Genomic DNA, 19498 nt, shown 5'->3' with positions numbered 1-19498 from the left:
AAATGAAGAGAGGAAAGGGAAAAAATGGCAAGAATATGTGAGAAAATGTGCGGAAGAGGGACAAAGGTAAAGCAACTTTACTGTAATGAGATGAGTGCAAAAATGGTCACATTTTTTACACGGGTGCTCGTGCAGCGTTCAATTTACATCACTATGCATTTGAGGGCATACAGTAGTACACGGATTACCTTATAAACGGTTCTTAAGTCATCATCATTGATGGTTTGTGAAAAAGTTCCTTTGTTAAAGAAATGTGTGAGAATCAGTGCACTTTAGTTTGACCTGTGTAAGACTATACCAAGGTAGTTTACGTATAATTGTGCGCATATAACTGTTCAGCAGAAGTAAGGCTATGCACAAAATCGGGTGCAATTATATTTGCAGGTCTTTCTCCTTATCTAACACAGAGGGAATTACGGGATGCAAAAAGTACACCTGATAATGACAGGAAACTGTATTTGTACCCAGTTTTAACACTGATTTTACAATTCACCTGGGAATGAACCCCTCAGTCTTTAAACTTCCTTATGTAGGCAAACTGTGTGAATTTTGCCACCTTGTGTGAAACCACAAACCTCTCCCTGAGCTGTTCACAATAATAAATAGTATGACTGGTATGACTTAAGCAAGCTGAGCACATTATTCCCTTAGGTCTAAATGGGTAGGTTAGCCATTACGTCGGCCGTTAGCCAGTGGCTTGAGGGTGATCCTGGTAATTAGGATCAACCTAAAGATTTGAAGGATCGAACCCATCAACAAATATAACACTATCTCACTCTTCAATAGTGTATAACCCGATTCTCAAAGTTTGGCACAGATCAATATGTTGAGAAAATGTGCGGGAGTGGAGAGAGCATAAGTTATATCCTAAGTAAGCCTGAACATATAGATCTTTTAGGTTGAAATATATGTACAACAAAGTGACACTATCACATATACAACAGGGGCCTTATATGCTTTTTGGCCTGAGACAATTCTACTATAGTTAGTGAATAGATGTGGGGAACTTTTCAGGGCCTTAAATATGTTGACCAAAGTATTTACATTTGTCTACAATGAAGCTGGAGAAGTGTCCAGATGTATGCTGGTGTGAGGACTTAGAAATAAGGACAAGTGCAATTATCTAAAGCAGTGGTTCCCAACCTTTTCAATTCTGTGGACCCCCATTTTATCATTATTAGAACCCAGGGCCCCCCACTAAATCATTACTGGAATCCAAGGACCCCCCCACTGAGTCATTAGTGGAAGGCGGGGACCCCCGCCTAAACACTGTCGATGATCTGTACCGCAAAACAATACACATAAAATACAAAAGCATTCATCAAACATATACACAAATGACAATACATTTAATTTCATTTGCAAACAAATATAAATAAAAAAAATAAAAATGTAATAAGAAGGTTGGAGCTTTTCTGAGTCACACACCATCCATACTATATTCTGTTTGATGCACCTGCACTGCTCCCATGAATCAATCTGAGGATAGTAATTTAATTTTTAGCCTCCAATTTCAAATTCCTTGACATTTACAGTACGTTTTAAAATTCTCAATTGTACATTTAGCCACTTTTTTATATAAACTTTATTAATCAGTTAATAATTTTTAATTTTCTAAGCAGTCGCAGCCCCCCAGGGGTCCCAGGACCACAGGTTGGGAACTACAGATCTAAAGATTGAGGTGTATGTCTCTGAAGATTATTATCATTATTATTATAAGTGAGCTTTGAATGAGGAATGCCGCAATAGTAATGTAGAACACAGACAACAGCACAGATGCACATGGTGCTCAGGGTGGGCCTAATGACCAGCAAAAGACAATTTTCCAAGTAAGAAACTGCATGCAACAGCAGATCATGGGTTTTTGCACTGGTTAATACCACTCAACTCAGATTGAAGCCTTCAGTCGTAGAGGTAGTCTTTACAAAAATCCAAAAGCAGCAGGACGTACAAGCCATTAACACGCCATTAACTGCCCTATTACGACACAGTGGCATCAACCAGTGTGTATATATGGTTGAAATGGTGTTTCCACTGCAAGGGAATTTTTTGATATAACTATAACGTCTGACTCTGTGGACGGATCTGCACCGAACAAGTCAATTTACTTCTCAACCAGGTAAGTTTTAGAAAAAAGTTAAAGGTGGGGTGAAAATGGATCTGGGTGTTATACGTGGCTTCAGTTGCGAGTTGGATGGGAGTACTCGGAACAGTGACAGATTTACAGAGGCACTCAACAGGGCTGTCGCCCTTGCTTTTTGACTCTGCAAGGGACCCTGTGGCATGCAGAATGTGAACACTATGTGGTAAACACAGGCTGTGGGAGGGAAGGGGAGAAGCACATCTCCTTATAAGCAGACGATGTTCTGCTTTATTTGAACAACTTTACCATGGGCCTGGCACCAATCCTGAGACTCTTGGACTCAATTGGTGTGCTCTCTGGATTGCATGCAGAAATCCTGCCAATGTCCTTGTCGGACTTGTGTGTGACTTTTCTGGGAGGGTCTGGACCCTATGCAGTCCCAGTTACTCATCATGACATCAAATATTTGGGTGTCCATGTACATAGAGACCCCAACGACATCTGCAAGGGCAACTTGGGCAGGGTGGTGTGAGAGTGTACATTTTCTAATATGTTTATTAATGATTTTGGTATACTAAATGTATAATGAATTAACGTGTAAAACGGACGACTTTTGAAAATGGTCACTACAATTCATTTTCTGTTCCTAACTGAGCAAAATTCTAACTAAATGTTGTGGTTATTTCCCATAATTCAAATACTTACGTAAATGTGCATTCAGTGCTTTAACAGATGTGTCCACAGCTACCCCTAGTGGGTTGCTGAATTATGTCTTACAAGGCCATGTTTTAAACGAGTTTTGCATAAGTTGAATGCTCTATTGTTTGATAATGTTACTAATACATGAATTTTTCCTCGAGGATGGAAGTGGAGTTTGTAACAGTAAAAGTTTCTTCCTGAGAAGAAAAGTTTGGGGCGAGATGGAACAATGGAGCCAAAGACGAGACGAAAGAGGAAAAGTTACTGTTGAGAAAATGTTCTAGTTAATGTAGTATTGTCGTATTTTAGGTTATCAATTTAGTTTTCTATTGGTTGAAATGTAACCACCCCATGAACTGACAAATCATAAGCTTTTTAGACATTAGTATAACAACTTAGGTAGGATTCTCTAGATCGGAAGAAGAGTCGTTAGATTCCAGTGTTCCTGTAGCAGTGTGGGTTTAGCTGTTAGGCCCAATTCTCCTGAAGATATACCTGATGGTGTCCCCTTGCTGAAGTAGATTGCTTGTTGCTATCGATTTTGGTAATGTATGTCATTGTAATGTTATATGTGTCTCTCTTGCTTTCGAGGTACCAGCTGCAACGTATAATTTGATTGCTGCATATTAATAATAATTTTTTAATAATAACCAGAGTTAAAGAGTTTTTCTAAATTTGTGTTTCTACATTCTTTTTACAAGATGCCCAACATGTTAATGCTAATTTGTGGTTACTGAGGGAATTAACTTGAAATAGACTTACATTGACATCTTTCGAGTGTTGTACTAGTGTATACGTTGCCATTATTACCAGTCCTGGTATTATTAATAAGTGTAAATCTCTTGGAGATTATTTGTTTAGTTGTTTTGATTAAACTGAGATATATAAGACGTTCGAATCAACCACTATTAATTCTATATGCTTACCATTTGTGTTTGAGAGTTATTTTCATGACTTTAGTGTTGTTAATCTGGGGGAATAAATTGTATAATTCTTCTTAATAAACTGGTGTGGTTATTGTTTAAGGTTTAATATAATTGATTATGTTGATCATTGTTGATGCTTACATTACTCATTGATGACATCCCCTCAAACCTATGTCGTTTCGATCCATTGATCTCTAGCGCAGAATCCACTATACAGTATAAATAATAGCTAGGATTCCGTGGCACTGTAGCAGTAGTCACATCTCTTCACTCGTCATCAGTAGTCTCGCAGAAACTTCTTCTGCCAAATATGGGCAACAACGCACTGGCAAAATGGTGGCCATGCCACTTTTGTACGTGTTTGCCAAGGTTCCCTCGCTGCTGTGTCTCACAGGGTGTTCCGAGACCTTAATGCACGGCTCTCAGACATGATCTGGGTGCTGGGAAGGTGCTGCGTGTCCCTGGGGAAACTACCAATGCCAATGGAAATAGGAGGCCTGGGAGCTCCGGACTACAAGTTGTACTATTTAGGCAATTACAATGGCTCATGATATGGATTGCTCTGAAGGCACTGCCCAGGGTCACGTAGCTTTGGCATAGCGTGACAGAACACTGATTGCGCCAAGCTATTTTGGTGGCAGCCCCCCCTGGTGCACGACTGCCGCTTCTGCTCTAGGTAGTTAGGTATTGCTGGCCCTCCTATCTCTGCCGCAGGCACAGTGGGCGGAGTATTAACCAGCTGTCCCTCTTTGATCTTTGCCCAACTTTTCAAAGGTTGGAATCATAGCTCACAGATCACAGTGGAGCCATCCTTGTAATGTGACTCTCAGACAACTGTTCGAGGAAGGGGTTATCCCTTCCTCTGAAGAGCTCCACAAAACATATGCTATCCCAGTGGGACAGTTTTTGACATGTCACTGTCAAATGTGTATACCCCATCTAGAGTCAGATGAGTTACAACCTCTGTGCATGTACATTTCTGATTTACTAAGCCTTGTCCGACTCTTACACGGCCCCATGCCAACCATCACAGTCTTATAACTCCAAATTACCTTAGCAGTATTAACATCGACAGAAACAGAATGAGCAGGATTTACTATGGAACCTCTGGAAAAGCAATAGGGCTCAAACTTGTCTATCATTTGTTCACCATTCGGGACTGTGCCAACACATACAGGACATGTTTGTCAGCCTAACCAAAAACAAGAGAAAGAAAAAGCAGGGGCAGTTAGAAGAATTTGAAAGAGAGCCACCCAGTCAATCCAGAACTGCTTATGGAGGGACACAGGTGTATCACCACAACTTTTTTTTTTTGCTTTCACAGGCAAGTGTGGTATATTCTTTAAAAAAAGTTAAGAAGGAGTTGTTGATGAGTTGTTATAGACAGAGGCAAACATATGCAAATAACCGTCCTTTCTCATAAACAGAGAAAATCACAGTTTAACCTTTATGCTGGATTTCTGTGGACATAACTCTGCCTAGTTTTAGGGTGCTGCCAGCTTTCTTCATAATTTAATAAAGCAAAGAAAAATAAATCTACAAACTTTAGACTTCATGAAGTGTGAAAGGCCAAACTAAACAGTGATATTTAGCATCAGATGACATCTCAAATTATCAAAAATACAATATGATAGAATTAGAATTACGCTACAACTCATTTGTGAGGAGAGTGGTATAATCGGTTAAATTTAATGCTAGAAAAACCTCTGTGAAATCGATCACAAGTGGGCAAAGAGGAGTCAAGAGTCTCAGAAGCTCAATAGGAGAGTAAGACCGCAGAGAAACCCCAGCCACCTTGGTGATATCCACCTGTCTCCAACTGCCTCTCAGGAATCCCTCTTCAAAACTTAACATCCCCACATACAACACAACATAGTGGAATGTGATGTGAGGATATAATCACCCAGCATGGCAAACTGCAAGACCATACCACAACCTGCTGCAACTGTCAAAGACAGATTTATCTTGACCCCATTTCTTTGTCTAAGCACATCCAGCTCACTGATATGCTGTCACAGTGCATTTCTCAGTGGTGGTGAGCATCCACGATAAAGAATGCTGGTAGAAGCTGCATGTATGAGACCTAGAGCAGTGGTTCCCAATCTGTGGTCCGGAGACCTCTGGGAGTCCACGAAGCCTCCTCAAGGGGTCTGTGACTGCTCAGAAAATTAATTATTATTAACTGATAAATAAAGTTTATATAAATAAAGTGGCTAAATGAACAGTTAACAATTTTAAAACATACTGTAAATGTCAAGTTATTTGAAATTGGAGGCTAAAAATGTAATTAGTATCCTCAGATTGATTCATGGGAGCAGTGCAGGTGCATCAAACAGAATATAGCATTGATGATGTGTGACTCAGAAAAGCTCCAACCTTCCTATTACGATTATATTTTTGTAATTTAAATTTGTTTCCAAATTAAATACAATTTGTTGTCATTTGTGTATGTGTTTGATGAATGCTTGCTTATGTATTTTATGTGTATTGTTTTGGGGTTCAAATCATCGACAATGCTTAGGCTGGTGTCCCCGCCTTCCAGTAATGACTCAGTGGGGGTCCCTGGATTCCAATAATGATTCAGTGGGGGTCTCTGGGTTCTAGTAATGATACAATGGAGGTCCACAGAAGTCAAAGGGTTGGGAACCACTGACCTAGAGTGCACTATCGCTATCATCTCATTGCTTCTCGTGAGAATTTGCACTTTCGTTTAATGGACATAACAACTTAACTCATACTTCCTTACTCATAACCACGTCCTCCAGGAAAGTATAAAGTCATGGGACCAGAGGTCTTAGAAACCACACACCTAAGGACTGTTCAACTTTGGAGGCTGTCAGTTGTTTGCTTGATGGGTTTCTGGTGGAGGTAAATTAATTTCTTGATAATGCTAGAACATTAATTTTGCTTGGTAGATCAGTAATCTGAAGACAACAGAGCTTTGCTCACCAAGTGAATACTGTAATACTATTTTATGTTATGCAGATTTGTGGAGTGCACTGTCATCCAGGAGGATATCTTGGCACGGAAGAGGTGTGAGTCTAGCTAAACCTAGAGACAGACCTAGGGTCTAGTGGGACCGTTGCATGTCTTCTCTGGATAAAAGAGCCTAATTATCAAGGAATGGATTACACAGAATACATTTTCTAAAGAAGTAGGATACTGCTGTGGAAAACACTGCAAAATACTGTTGAAGAGCCATTTTGCTTGTGGATTTATGTAGGTTCTTTTCTCGGCACAGCTGTAGCAACTCTTGAATGCAGAGGAGGTCACCCATCACAGCAATGGTCTAATTTATTTGGGTGTTTTATAATTATTATCGATTTGTCTTCAAAGTACCTCATTATGCACGAGGTCTCTTCTAGCAGGAAAATTAATTTTATTGCAGCATGAAAATTTGACGTTCTGTCAGTGGAATGTCCTCATATAGACCTTGAGGCCGCCACAATGTATAACAGCCAAAAGCACACTATTGCAACGACAGGACTGAATGTCCTCTTCGTTATACATGAAATTACAGTGGTCAGACTCAGATGACTGGCACAATATTTTACAAAGGTTAAAGACAGAAATATGAGGGTGAACACGGGTGTTGGTTTGCAGACTCATAGTGAGGCTATAAGACACAGCAGAAAGGCTGAATGATTAGACACCATATCAACTGCATCACCTCTGAATGCTACTATAAAGATGTTTTTTTTTTAAATACTGGTTAAAATGTCTCCAGAAGTAGAAACACAATTGAAAACTAAGTTATTGAATTTGGGTGTGTCTGGCTAGGACCCGTCCATAATTTTTCTTCCATAGCTTTCACTGTTTTTTTTTGTGGTTTTATTTACAGGTGACGGAGGAATCACGTGTTTTCAAAAGAGGGAAATGATCCAAGTCCAAAAAGGACATTATAAGGGGGCTCTAGAAAAACGTAAGTGGGAAGCCACTTGAAGTAAGAGGGTGATTACTGTAAGTCTTCACCTGCCCAGGCACATTAGTTAGGCATACGGGTACATTGAGATCTTGGCCCAAACAACAGATGGTTTAATCAATGGTTTTCTTTAATACAGAAACTACACTGGTGATTCCAAGTACAAAGTACCCAACTGCTGGAATATAGAACACCCAAAGGATCCTCTCCTCAGTGCTCCTGGAAAAACTGATCTGTGACTTCCCAGATTCTTCTCATTATAAGATAAAACAGTGGAAAGCATTAGAGGTGCCTCAGGGAACACGTTGTGCTTGGCTCTAGAAACCAAGAGGTGTTAATCCTGTAGTATTTTAATCCATGCCTGTAGAAAGAATAGGAGGAATCTTAATGAGGTTGGAGGAAGGAACACGTATCAGAATAGCTAAATGTAAACCCTTTACTGTACAACTGTAGCTTCTTTGTATTGCTTTCTGAGTTTAATTTCTATCATAAAAGGGAGTGGAATATCTTTTAAGGGATTTCTAGTGAATCCGTTTGACTTCAAGAATAACTAGTATCAATCCATACCAGACCCTTACAGAAAGGAGTAACTTCAGGCTTACCAAAGCATCATTTTAGATTTGGTTGGCCCTAAGCAAGCTAAGGTGGAGAGGATGTGGATTCATCTTCTAAGTACCAGTCTGCCTCCTTAGTATAATAACGGTATGGTACAACAAACATTAGCAACGCCAATAGGTCTCACCTATGCAAAAACATTTGTCTTTGCCAATGTGTTTTAGCCATGTTTTACACCAGCGTGGCTGGTGTTTAGCATGGCTAAAAGCTAGTGATGTAGAGGAGAGACAAGTGGAGTGTTGTAGAGTGGAATGGGGAAGAGTGGAGTATAGTGTTGTAGAGTGGAGGGGCATAGAGTGTCATGCATTGGAATGGCATAGTGGGGAGTAGCGTAGAGTGGCATACATTGGAGTTGCTTAGAGTCAACTGGTGAAGAGTGCACTGGCGTACAGTGTTGCAGAGTATAGTGACGTAGAGTGCAATGGTTTTGAATTTAGCGGCACACAATGCAGCATCATAGAATGCAGTGGCGTAGGTGAGAGTGGAGCACAGTAGAATGCAATGGCAAAGAGTAAGGAGGCACAGAGTAGAGTGGCACAGAGTGCAGTGACTTAGAGTGCAGTGGTGCTGAGTAATGCAGAGGGCAGTGGCAGAGAGTAGAGTCAAGGGGCATAGAGTGAAGTGGCGTAGAGTGGTGCAGAGTAGAGTAGCATTGGGTGGTGCAGAGTATAGTGCCACAGAGAGCAGTAGCATAGAGTGGAGTAATGTAGAGTACAGTGGCATGGAGTTCAGTGTCAGAGAGTGCAGTGTTGCATAGTAGAGTGATACCCTGAAACAGGTCCCAGGATGCTTGCTTCCTGTCCTGGGAGGACTTGGCCTGGCAGCTTGGGCTGGACTGTTCCCATGGAGAACAGGGTCAAGACTGATTTGCATATGGCTGTGTCCAAACTGGGTTGAGATGGCAAGCAAAATAACAATAGATTAAATCCAGATCTGTGACTTGGGGTGAGTGTTTGAAAAGTTTCAACACTCTGTCCATCATTTTATTTAGTGATGTTGCAAAGTTGAGTGTCAGAGTGCAGTACAGTAGAGTGGCATAGAGAGCAGTGGCGTTGAGTACTGTGATGCAGAGTGCAGTGGTAAAGAATGTAATGACAAAGTGCAGTTCTGTAGAGTGCTTTAGCGTAGAGTGCATTGGTTAAGAGTAGAGTGGTGTAGAGTGCATTGGCATAGAGTGGAGTGGCGTAGAGTGTAGAGGCGTACAGTAGGTTGTTTCAGAGTAGAGTGGCATACAGTGTAATGGCGCAGAGTAAAGTGGTGAGAGTGCAGTAGCAATGGTGCAGAATAGATTAGAGTGGTGTACAGTTACTTGGCTTAAAATGGAGGGACAGGATTGAGTGCTACAGAATAAAATGTATTGGCATAGAGTGTACTGGCACAGAGTGCAGTGTTGCAGGATGGCATAGAGTACAGTGGCGTAGCCTGGAGTTGTGCAGAGTAGATTGGTGGGGCCTAGAGTGATGTGGTGTAGAGTGCAGTGGTGTAGAGTGACGAAGAGTACATTGGCATAGAACAGAGTGATACAGGGTAGAGTAGAGGCATAGTATGAAGTGTCATACAGTGCATTGGCATATGGTGGAGTGGCACAGAGTGCAGTGCAGTGGTGTGAAGTAGTGCAAAGTAGAGTGGCCTAGAGCAGAGTATGCATGGTATGGTGGTGCACTGCCATTACAAACAACACATTTACATTTGCATAGACATACAGTTTGACTAATAACACTACAGGTTGCAAACACAAAACTGTGTAATGATTTGTTTTGATCATATTAAAGTATTTGTTTCGAAAGCACTTCAGAAATAACAAAAAATGTCCATCATTTGTGTAATTAATTCTGATCTACTCATGGTACCATGCACCAACTAGTTATCTGTAGGTACAATTTTGATACAGCTTATTTATTAAAAGAACTGGCAGTTCAGGCTGGACTGTTTCCATAAGGAACATGGTCAAAACTGATCTGCATATGGCTGGGTCCAAACTGAGGTGGCATGGTAGGCAAAAAACAATAGGTTGGGATGAGGCCCAGAGTGACTGCCAATGGCTGAGATTAAATGACGCATTCCATCCATTGCTTTTGCATTTGGTATAGATCGTAGACATAAGTGCTTCTCTTCTACTGAGCAGAATCTTAACCATTTACTTGAGTAGTGATGTAAAATCCCCTTTGATGTAGGAGGGGTATTTACTAGTTTTGTGGCTTTTCTCATAGACGCCCCAAGTCTACTTAGCCAAAAGCTGCTCAAATGACAATAAATCAAATATAAAGCACCAACGGGTGAAGTCCCAATGGCTGGTTCCTTGCTGCCTTCTCAACTATCATTCCCAGAGCCACAGTGTTGTTCAGGGTTGAACACCCTTGCAGGAGCCCATCTATCCTCGTAGGATTAGGTTGTTCACCAATATCTAGGCCTGTAATTCTTGAAGTATCAACTTAAGGAACATTTTCTCTAAGGGTCCAAGAAGGCTATTAACTGATATGGGAGAAGTTAATACAATCCAATTTTTTTAAAATTGGGAAACAAGATCAATCTCTTCTATGGAAAAGATAATAATTTGGTATGCTCAGCCTTCTTGTAAAAAACCAAAACTATGCTCAGAACAAAGTCAATTTGTAGCAAGGATATTGTATCCCATTGGGCCGCAAGAAGGACTGACTTTCCCAAGTTCAACTTTTACTCTAAGGTCTGAGCGGATGTGAAACCAGGCAACAACCTACCACAAGCAAATTTTCAAATGAATGGATTTAATAGAGGTGGCATACTTATTAGAATGGATACCACTACTTTTGTATTATGTATGTACATTACCATTACATTAACACTACTGTTCACCAGCTTCCAGAATATCAAAGGGCCTCATTGGTGATGACTTCAAATATTTCAGACTATCCAACAATAATGTGCCAATGTTCAGGTATCTATGTAGCCTTCTGGTATCCCATATCGCCCAACAAACTAGGACATTCTATTTAATATCGGATATCAATGTAACATCCTTTTCTTAATTATAAAATCATAGGTATACCATGGGCTGCTGTCCCCTTTTCTGGCTTGAGGATGTGAAACTGCTATCATAGACTGCCAGTTTAGACAACAGGCACTCCCAAGCAGTAATCAAAGGCCTCACCCTATTACACTTGATTGTTTAAATATGCAAGAGTAGACAGTGGAGGCTCTCTTTCCAAGTTAGAAACTGGTATTTCACACTTGCAGGACAAATTATTGTTTTAACTGTTAGAATTCTCTCTAGCCCCGCCTGGTGGATGACTGCAAGTGGGGCGGCTTGACAATAGAGCTGGCTCAAATGTAAAAGCCACTTTGGAGCCGGAGAATGTTCTGGAAGCTCATGCGGGGTTATTTTTCATTAAATCACACTGCTTGTCACGTACTCTCTCTGTTGTCATATTTGAGTCAAAATCCTAAATTGATTATAATCGTTTGATCTAGCTAAATATGATAAAGGTCTAAAAATGCTTCTGTTAAATTAAATATTGCTTTCAATTTGATGTGGTTCACAGAGACAATATACATATTAATTGAAATGATGGTTGTTGTTTCAGTGATTCCATTTAGTCTAACCTCATTCCTTGCTAAAATCTGGGTTTTACAATCCTAATGCTTATCATTCTACAATCAAATTGAGTTTAACAGTAAGGTGAAGTCACTGCTGAGCCATCATGCTGGCCTTTGACAAGGTGATGAAATAAACACTTTGCACTCTATTAACAGAGCTAATTTTACATGTGTAGATTTAGTACAAGTAAATGTACTCTTAAACTTTTTGAGCAACTTCACTACTTTTGGTTATTCACCATATACAAGTGTACAGTTTTTCAAAAGTGTAGACTTACATTTCACCATCCCCTGTATTCAGGGGAAGGAGCCTAATTTACAAGTATAAAGTTACTACTTGTACAAGCCGAGGTTGAGATCTCCATATGGTAAAGTATATGGAACAGCTTCAAAGTTTAGTAAACTTAAAAACATTTATAAACTATTTTTTAATGTAAGTATTAATGTATCATAACTTAAAATATCTATTGTAAAAGCAGCACAAATTAAAAACTGCTAAAGCATCAATTTAATTTGAATTAAATATTTAATTCTTTACAACCTAGATTATAATAAACAAAAATTATTTTTATTAAGATTTAAACAGAAAGCCCCAAAATCTGCATGTATTATGTAGTAAAAATTATTACGCTATTTACAGAAATATTTTAAATGTAAACTTTTAAAAAATCAAAATAACATTTTTAAATATTAGATAGATTATATTAAACTAATAGTTTTATTTATACATATTTAACATTAAATTGTTTTTTATATTTTTAAAAGTTAATTTAAGTTAATAAAGCCGTTCTTAATCCTACCTTAACCTCTCTCATTTATTATCAAGCATTCCCTATTTCCCAGTCACTACTCTCTATCCATCCCACATTTGCTACTAAAACGAATACCTAGGTGTGCTGAGACCTCTTCAGAGTTTCTGCACGTAAAGGACAGGTGAGGCAGGAGGCATAGACATCTGCATGTAGGTCAGTGAACAGCATTCTACAGTAGCATAGTAGTACTATTGTAATAATACTAACATACTACAAAATTTACAGGCCTCTTCAAATCCTGGAATTCTGACACTCAGGTTTCTTAAAGGAAAATTATAGGACCTGCGTTAAACCAGGTAACTTCAATGCACGCAGTGCACCTGCTATGTTCTAGCTCTTTTCGACAGGATTCAAGATTGTACTACTAATGAGGCAGCTACCAGCCTGAACGGTCGTTCTGTGTTCTGATATTATATTTCACTTGCAATGAGTTCTGTTTTTCTCTGTGTAGTTTGTACCATTCGATTTGGGATCTCAGCGATCTAGGTCTTAGGGCTTTTTGGATTTCTAAACACAACTTTTGTTAAAGAATTAAAAGGGTCTGCATGGTTTTGGCAGAACAATAAAGGGGTTTAACCATTCACCCAGTCTTTATAGCAAAAATAAATAAATCTGCATATGTATTAAATTGGCAGTCTTTGATGGCTGAATTTCAGAATTGCACAAATGTGTTCTACTTTCTCGGTTAAATTCTTACTTATCTGACATCAGAGGATTAATGAACTGGCTGTATGGTAGAACATACACATTCTGCATGCAACACCAACAAAGAGTCAGGTGCTTTAAGGGCTTTTACTTTCAGAACAACCAAAAAAAGAACACAACTCACTAAAATTCAAGTCAACTCCTCCTTCATCTATTACTCACAAAAGTTGTAGACGACCTGTATACATATTAATAAGCACTGTACCAATGCACATATCATAGCAAGAGTTAAATAAGCAAGGTAATGTTTAGGTGGGAGAGGGGAGGTAAATTGCCCTCCTTCCAAATGTTTGAAGATTGCTGCAAAATCTAACTTATTTGTCACATTGCAGTATACCGGGTACACAGCTACACATTTATTTTTAAACCTGCTCTAACAGCAAACCCAGCAGAGAAGGTGACAGTGTGTGGAGATCCTCATGCAGCAAATGCTTTAGGAATAATCTGCTAAAGATGGTCCTGACAGCACTTAGCACATGACTTTTTGCATATTGACTTTACACACACATTTAGAATGCAAGGCACAGACAGGTAAAGTGATTTTCTCACAAGCACAATTTACTTGGTCAAGAGGCAAATCTGGGTTTTTGTTTTTTCCTCTGCAGGAATTAGAACGTTCAATTGATCTGGGGAAAAGAAGTCAATGCTCTACAGCAGGTTATTTCATTATGGTATAGACTGATACGGAAATGTAGCCAAAACACAGTTTTATGAGCTGTTTTACCTACACCACAGTGAGAAAGAATTTGCAGGACACTTCAGGTGGAGCATGTACCTCAGGGCCTGACACTGGTTGAGGATCTTGCTTATTACCATCCAGCGCCAAGTGCACTTTTTATCAGGGTGGACCAATGCCAACCCATGCACCCTAGATTTCTGAGTGGTCAAAGCTGAGGATCCCGGCTTTCAAAGGGATAGAGATTCCACAATTGAGGGTGTATTTTTACCAGAGCACTGCAGCTTGTTCATTAACACTGAACCAGAGTTTACCAGTTCCCTCATATCTCAGTGGGACTATGGATATTCAATGGATTTCCATGGGATTTTAATGATCAAAGAAGTCCCTAATAAACTGTATGACGATCTGCCCACTATTACTAAAGGGGTACATAGCTATGATTTTACATCTGAGATAATCTAAAACTGGTGCACCTGGCACAGACCAGGGACATGCACCTCATTAAGTAAATGAAGTAGTCGCTTGTGCATGCTTAGAAGAGTGTTTCAACATACACACTCACAGGAGTTGATGTCTTTGACTTGAATTAAAATGCACCCACTTGGGTGTGCCCATCCAAACGGCATTCAAGGTGTGAAGTCTTTTCCCCTCCCCGTACCTCCCCGCATGACACCCAGAAAAAAATGCTGTTCCAAATTCACACTTGGGCACGAATGAGCACATTTTGAGCAGTAAAGTAGGAGACTTACATGACATCTACCATTTGGTTAACCAATAGGAAGAAGCAATCCTGTTCCATCTAATTGCATCACTCTGCAATATGGATTCCTTGCAAACTAAAAAGACGCAGGCAGCTCAATGAATAGTAGATATGTTCTATCCTAGAGAATGTAGAGAGTTAATAGTAGATATGTTAAATCCTAGAGAATGTAGTCACAAGCCTAGAAGACTTGAGGACAGGCATTTTCAATGGGTGAGGACTAAATGTCCTTAAACTATGGACTGCCACTTCTTACTGTGTCTCTGCACAACTACTGTGACATTTCAAAGGATTCGTGTAGGCGTCTGATAATATCCAATTTGGCCTCAAGTTTTAGGGTTGGTTACATTAGACTGATTAGTACTAAGTCGTAAAGTTGGTCTGACACTGTTGCAGTACCAAATCAAAGGGAATCAATGATTAAATAAAGGGATTATACATTTAATATCCGTAAGGCAAACAATTTATAGTAAGCAAGACCCTTCCACACAAATACTGTTGTTTCAAATTGACTTAACAGCTTGCGCTTTCAAGACAGACCATCAAAACGATGACGAATCCAGCATGCGACAGAAAACATTTTGGAACAAGAGTATGCTAAACATTACATGAAGTTTGGCAATCAATCAATAATAAGATAGGGAGTACTAATACTAGACGAAGCAATTTTTTTTTACTGTTTGAACTCTACAACGTGTTCTCAGGGAAGCAAGTTGAAAGACTCTATATTCACTCTCCCTTCTCTAACCGCCTGAACAATCCTGAAGTAAATTAACTGAAAGCAAGATAAGGCACTGGTTTTAACCCCTTTTGACTCCATCAAGTATTAGCCACTGCCACACTTCTTGCTCATAGCAATTCAAATAGTAGCAGTTCACCAATAACATGATGTTCTACTGTATGACCTATGCAAATCTTACTTTAGCATCTGACACAACACAATCTATTGTGGTTAATGCCTTCCACAACTTGCTTTGCGCTACTGAAATAGGGAATGCTTACATTATTTTCCATCTATTGCAACCTTTTTAGCAGTGTGCAATGAGGACCCCAAATTCCTGCACGAAAGACTTCACCTCATGTCCAGGATATCTGACATTTTTTCTTGAGGATTTAAATCCTTTCAATTTGTTCAACTCTTCATGTTCAATTTAACCAGATCTCCTGAATTCGAACCCCATTATCATTTCCTTAGGAATACACTTAGGGGGTCATTCCGATCCCGGAGGTCAAGGACCGCCGGGGCCGTGGTCGGCGGTAGCACCGCCAACAGGCTGGCGGTGCTCCGCCGGGCATTCTGACCGCGGCGGTACAGCCGTGGCCAGAAACAGAAAGTCGGCGGTGTACCGCCGACTTTCCGCTGACCATGGGAATCCGCCATGGCGGCGCAGCTTGCTGCGCCGCCATGGGGATTCCGACCCCCTCACTGCCATCAGGATGGCGGTGAGGGGTGTCGTGGGGCCCCTGGGGGCCCCTGCAGTGCCCATGCCAATGGCATGGGCACTGCAGGGGCCCCCGTAAGAGGGCCCCACTTTGAATTTCAGTGTCTGCTCAGCAGACACTGAAATTCGCGACGGGTGCTACTGCACCCGTTGCACACCTTCCACTCCGCCGGCTCCATTCGGAGCCGGCTTCATCGTGGAAGGGTGTTTCCCGCTGGGCTGGCGGGCGGCCTTTTGGCGGTTGCCTGCCAGCCCAGTGGGAAACCCAGAATGACCGCTGCGGCGGTCTTTTGGCGGTCCCAGCCAGGACGGCGGCTACCGCCGCCGGCCGGGGTCAGAATGACCCCCTTAGTTACTTCCCATGCTCATTATCTATTTACAATCTTCGGTCAACATCATTAACAGTTAAGAGAGCCCTGTTCACTGGCACTGATGACAAGAATCTAGACTTGCATGCTATGTTATGTTATGTCATGGCGTTTTTTTAATAGCGCACTAATCACCCATAAGGGTATCCAGGCACTCTGTAGCAGGTGTGCGAGACCAGCCCTGAGGACTTACTCGAATAACCAGGTCTTCAGCTTCTTGTGAACAAAGCCTGTCAAACACGGTTCTTGTTAAGCTTGTTATCGGATGTGAAAACCACCTTTCAAATGAAGTCTAACAATGATTTCACAGAGAGATTTCAAAGAGAATATTCTGGGAGCAGGCGGCCCCATGAGAGGGAACATGGGATGGAAGATGTTCTGTTGCACAGTCAAAACTCCTTTGCTGCCCTGGCATCTGACTGATGCTTGGATGCTGAAACTATTTGTAATGACTTGGGGGTGTCAGAGGAGGATAGAGCATGGGGGTCGGTCCTGACTCCCCAGTCGGTGGATGACATTGCCTGAGGAACACCAAGCACATAGCATTGCAAGTGCTTGTTGCTATATGGGGGGGGGGGGGGAATGGCCCTTGCTGGTGGCTGGGGCTACAATTATTGAGCCAGGTAGCCGGGACACCAGGGACACACTTTTGAGGAAGGGGCAAACTGGGAGCATGGTTTTGAAACCGCTGCCACGTTCCCTCTTGTTTCCAATTTAGACATGTTGATAGTGTTTATGGATGTATGCCTGTTGGGTTACTGTTTCTTTGTTGCAGGCAGTTTATGCTCCAGGTGTCCAGCCTTAACTTGGGGGTGGGGAGCTGTTTTATTAGGAATGGTAACCTGATGAAGCTCACCACGTATGGGACGAAGTATACTGTGTTGGGTAGGGCACAGAGGGCTCCATGGGGTAGCTCGGTGGGGCGGGTGGTGAGGGTTTGATTGGACACGTATACTTACATTTAAGGGGTGAAGCTGCTAAGGTACTGCCTCTTCCTATCGCCTCATGACCTGGTATGTCAGGTGCAAGACTACGCTAAGAAAGAAGCAGGCTGCACGCTCTTACCTTACACGTCACCGTATCCACGTAGCACTTTTACAAGAGACACACTTGGTGGCAGATGACCTGAGAAAAGTGTAGGTGCACTGGAGAGGGAATGTTTACGGTACGGCTTACTCAGCTCTTTCGAAGGGGTGCAGTTCTGGATTGCCCTTTGGGTTCCTTTTGTGGTACATGCTGAGACAGGAGACCACGAGGGCCGCTATGTGGTATTGAAGGGGCTGCTGAATGGGGATCCCTTCCTCCCTAGTGGCGCTAAATGCCCCAAATGTGTGATATGCTGACTTTCTGGCTGGATTATTCCCGGCCTTGTTGCTGCACCCTGGGGTGGTGTGAGGGGAGGAGGCTGTTTGGGTGGGTGATTATAACTGTGTTCCAGATGTGAATGTGGGTAGCTCAGCAGTAACAACCACTTTTGCTGTTGAACCTTGACTATAAGATATTGGGGACAATGTTGGCAAATAGGCTGCTGCCAGTCATGGGTAAGCTGTCCACCCAGACCTAAATGTGTTTATGCCAGAACGTAACACCTGTATGAACATCCGTCAGATGCTAAACCTGATGGGGTCATGCAAAGGGGACCCTGTGAACAGCCTAGAGGTGTTCCATGATATAGAGAAGACGTTCAACACCCTCAGCTAGAATTATCTGTTCGAGGTACTGGAGCACTTGGGGATGCGTATGTGCTTTATGAGATGGTTGCAGACCATGTACCATGTCTTTGTTAAAACAGGCACATTTAATCAGACAGTATGGCACTAGACAAAGAGTGCGCACTTTTTTGTGCTTGCCATTGAGCCTTTAGAGGCCTGGATCTACACCAGGGCGGATGCCAGCACTTCCTTAGGACCACTTATGTCTAGGTTTGACAGATTTGGGGACCTGTCAGTCCTGCGTATAAATTGGTGCAAATCTACCTTGTTCCTGTGACGACAGGTAAATGAACACACACATGAAAAAGTGATGCCCATGCGACTAGAGTGGCGGTTTGATACACTTGAATACCTAGGGGTGAATGTATATCATCCTGATGTGGACTTAATGCACGGAAATCTGGATCGGTGGTTACTTCAGCTTCTGGTTCCCTCCCCTTCTGGCTGTCACTGCCCCTATCTCCAATGGGCAAGTGGCAATCACAAAGAAGCTGATTTTGCCTTGATTGCTATATTTGTTTAATGCATTGCGTCTGCTTGTACTGGGGCACTTTTTAAGGGGTCTGAATGGGCTGCTATTGAAGTTGATCTGGGGGTAGGGAAGGAAACGGCTGCTTTACCAATAACGGTGCAACCTCTAGCGGTTTGCAGACTAGGAGCTACTAACTATCAGCTTTACTACATTGTGGCTAAACTGCAGTAGCAAATGCGCTGGATGGGGATGACACCTTTTGCGGACAGGGAGGCTGTGCAGTTTGCCCTATGGGGGGGTTCTGGCCCAACATGGCTGTGGCACAATGCCGGCAGGACCACCCATGGAACAGACTGATGTGAGTGGTGTACAAGTGTTGGAATAACTATGTCTGGGGTGGGGAGGAATAGCCCACTGTATGCGTCCCAATTACCGATTTGGCAGCTGACAGTTATGGTGGATTTACTTTACCAGAGCTCTGTGTGCATCTGGAAGGAGGTGGAGGTGTTGCTCACCAAGGATGCGATCATTTCAGGCTATGGCTGACAAGTATAGGATACTGGTGTGGCGCTTCCTGGACTACAATACCATTCGAAGGGCGATTGACGTGCTATGGGACGGAGGAAGCACAGATGTCACTCCTATTACAGGTCTTGATTACACACAGGGATGTCCACAGGGCAGTCACTATGATCACCAGCACTTTTCATGCCTAGCGCTGTAAGGCGAT

At 41.8% G+C, this 19498-nt stretch overlaps 1 protein-coding gene across 1 annotated transcript in view; it reads right to left on the bottom strand.

Moving 5' to 3' along the window:
* Positions 1-19498, bottom strand: part of AP3S1 (adaptor related protein complex 3 subunit sigma 1) — a 179571-nt gene that overhangs the window by 22690 nt on the left and 137383 nt on the right. The gene's annotated exons all lie outside the window — the stretch shown is intronic.

Source organism: Pleurodeles waltl, chromosome 1_1 (genome assembly GCF_031143425.1).
Source record: "Pleurodeles waltl isolate 20211129_DDA chromosome 1_1, aPleWal1.hap1.20221129, whole genome shotgun sequence".
NCBI classification, from domain to species: Eukaryota; Metazoa; Chordata; class Amphibia; order Caudata; family Salamandridae; genus Pleurodeles; species Pleurodeles waltl.
Note: the sequence above shows the minus strand (reverse complement) of the source record. Positions and strands in the feature narration are given on the sequence as shown.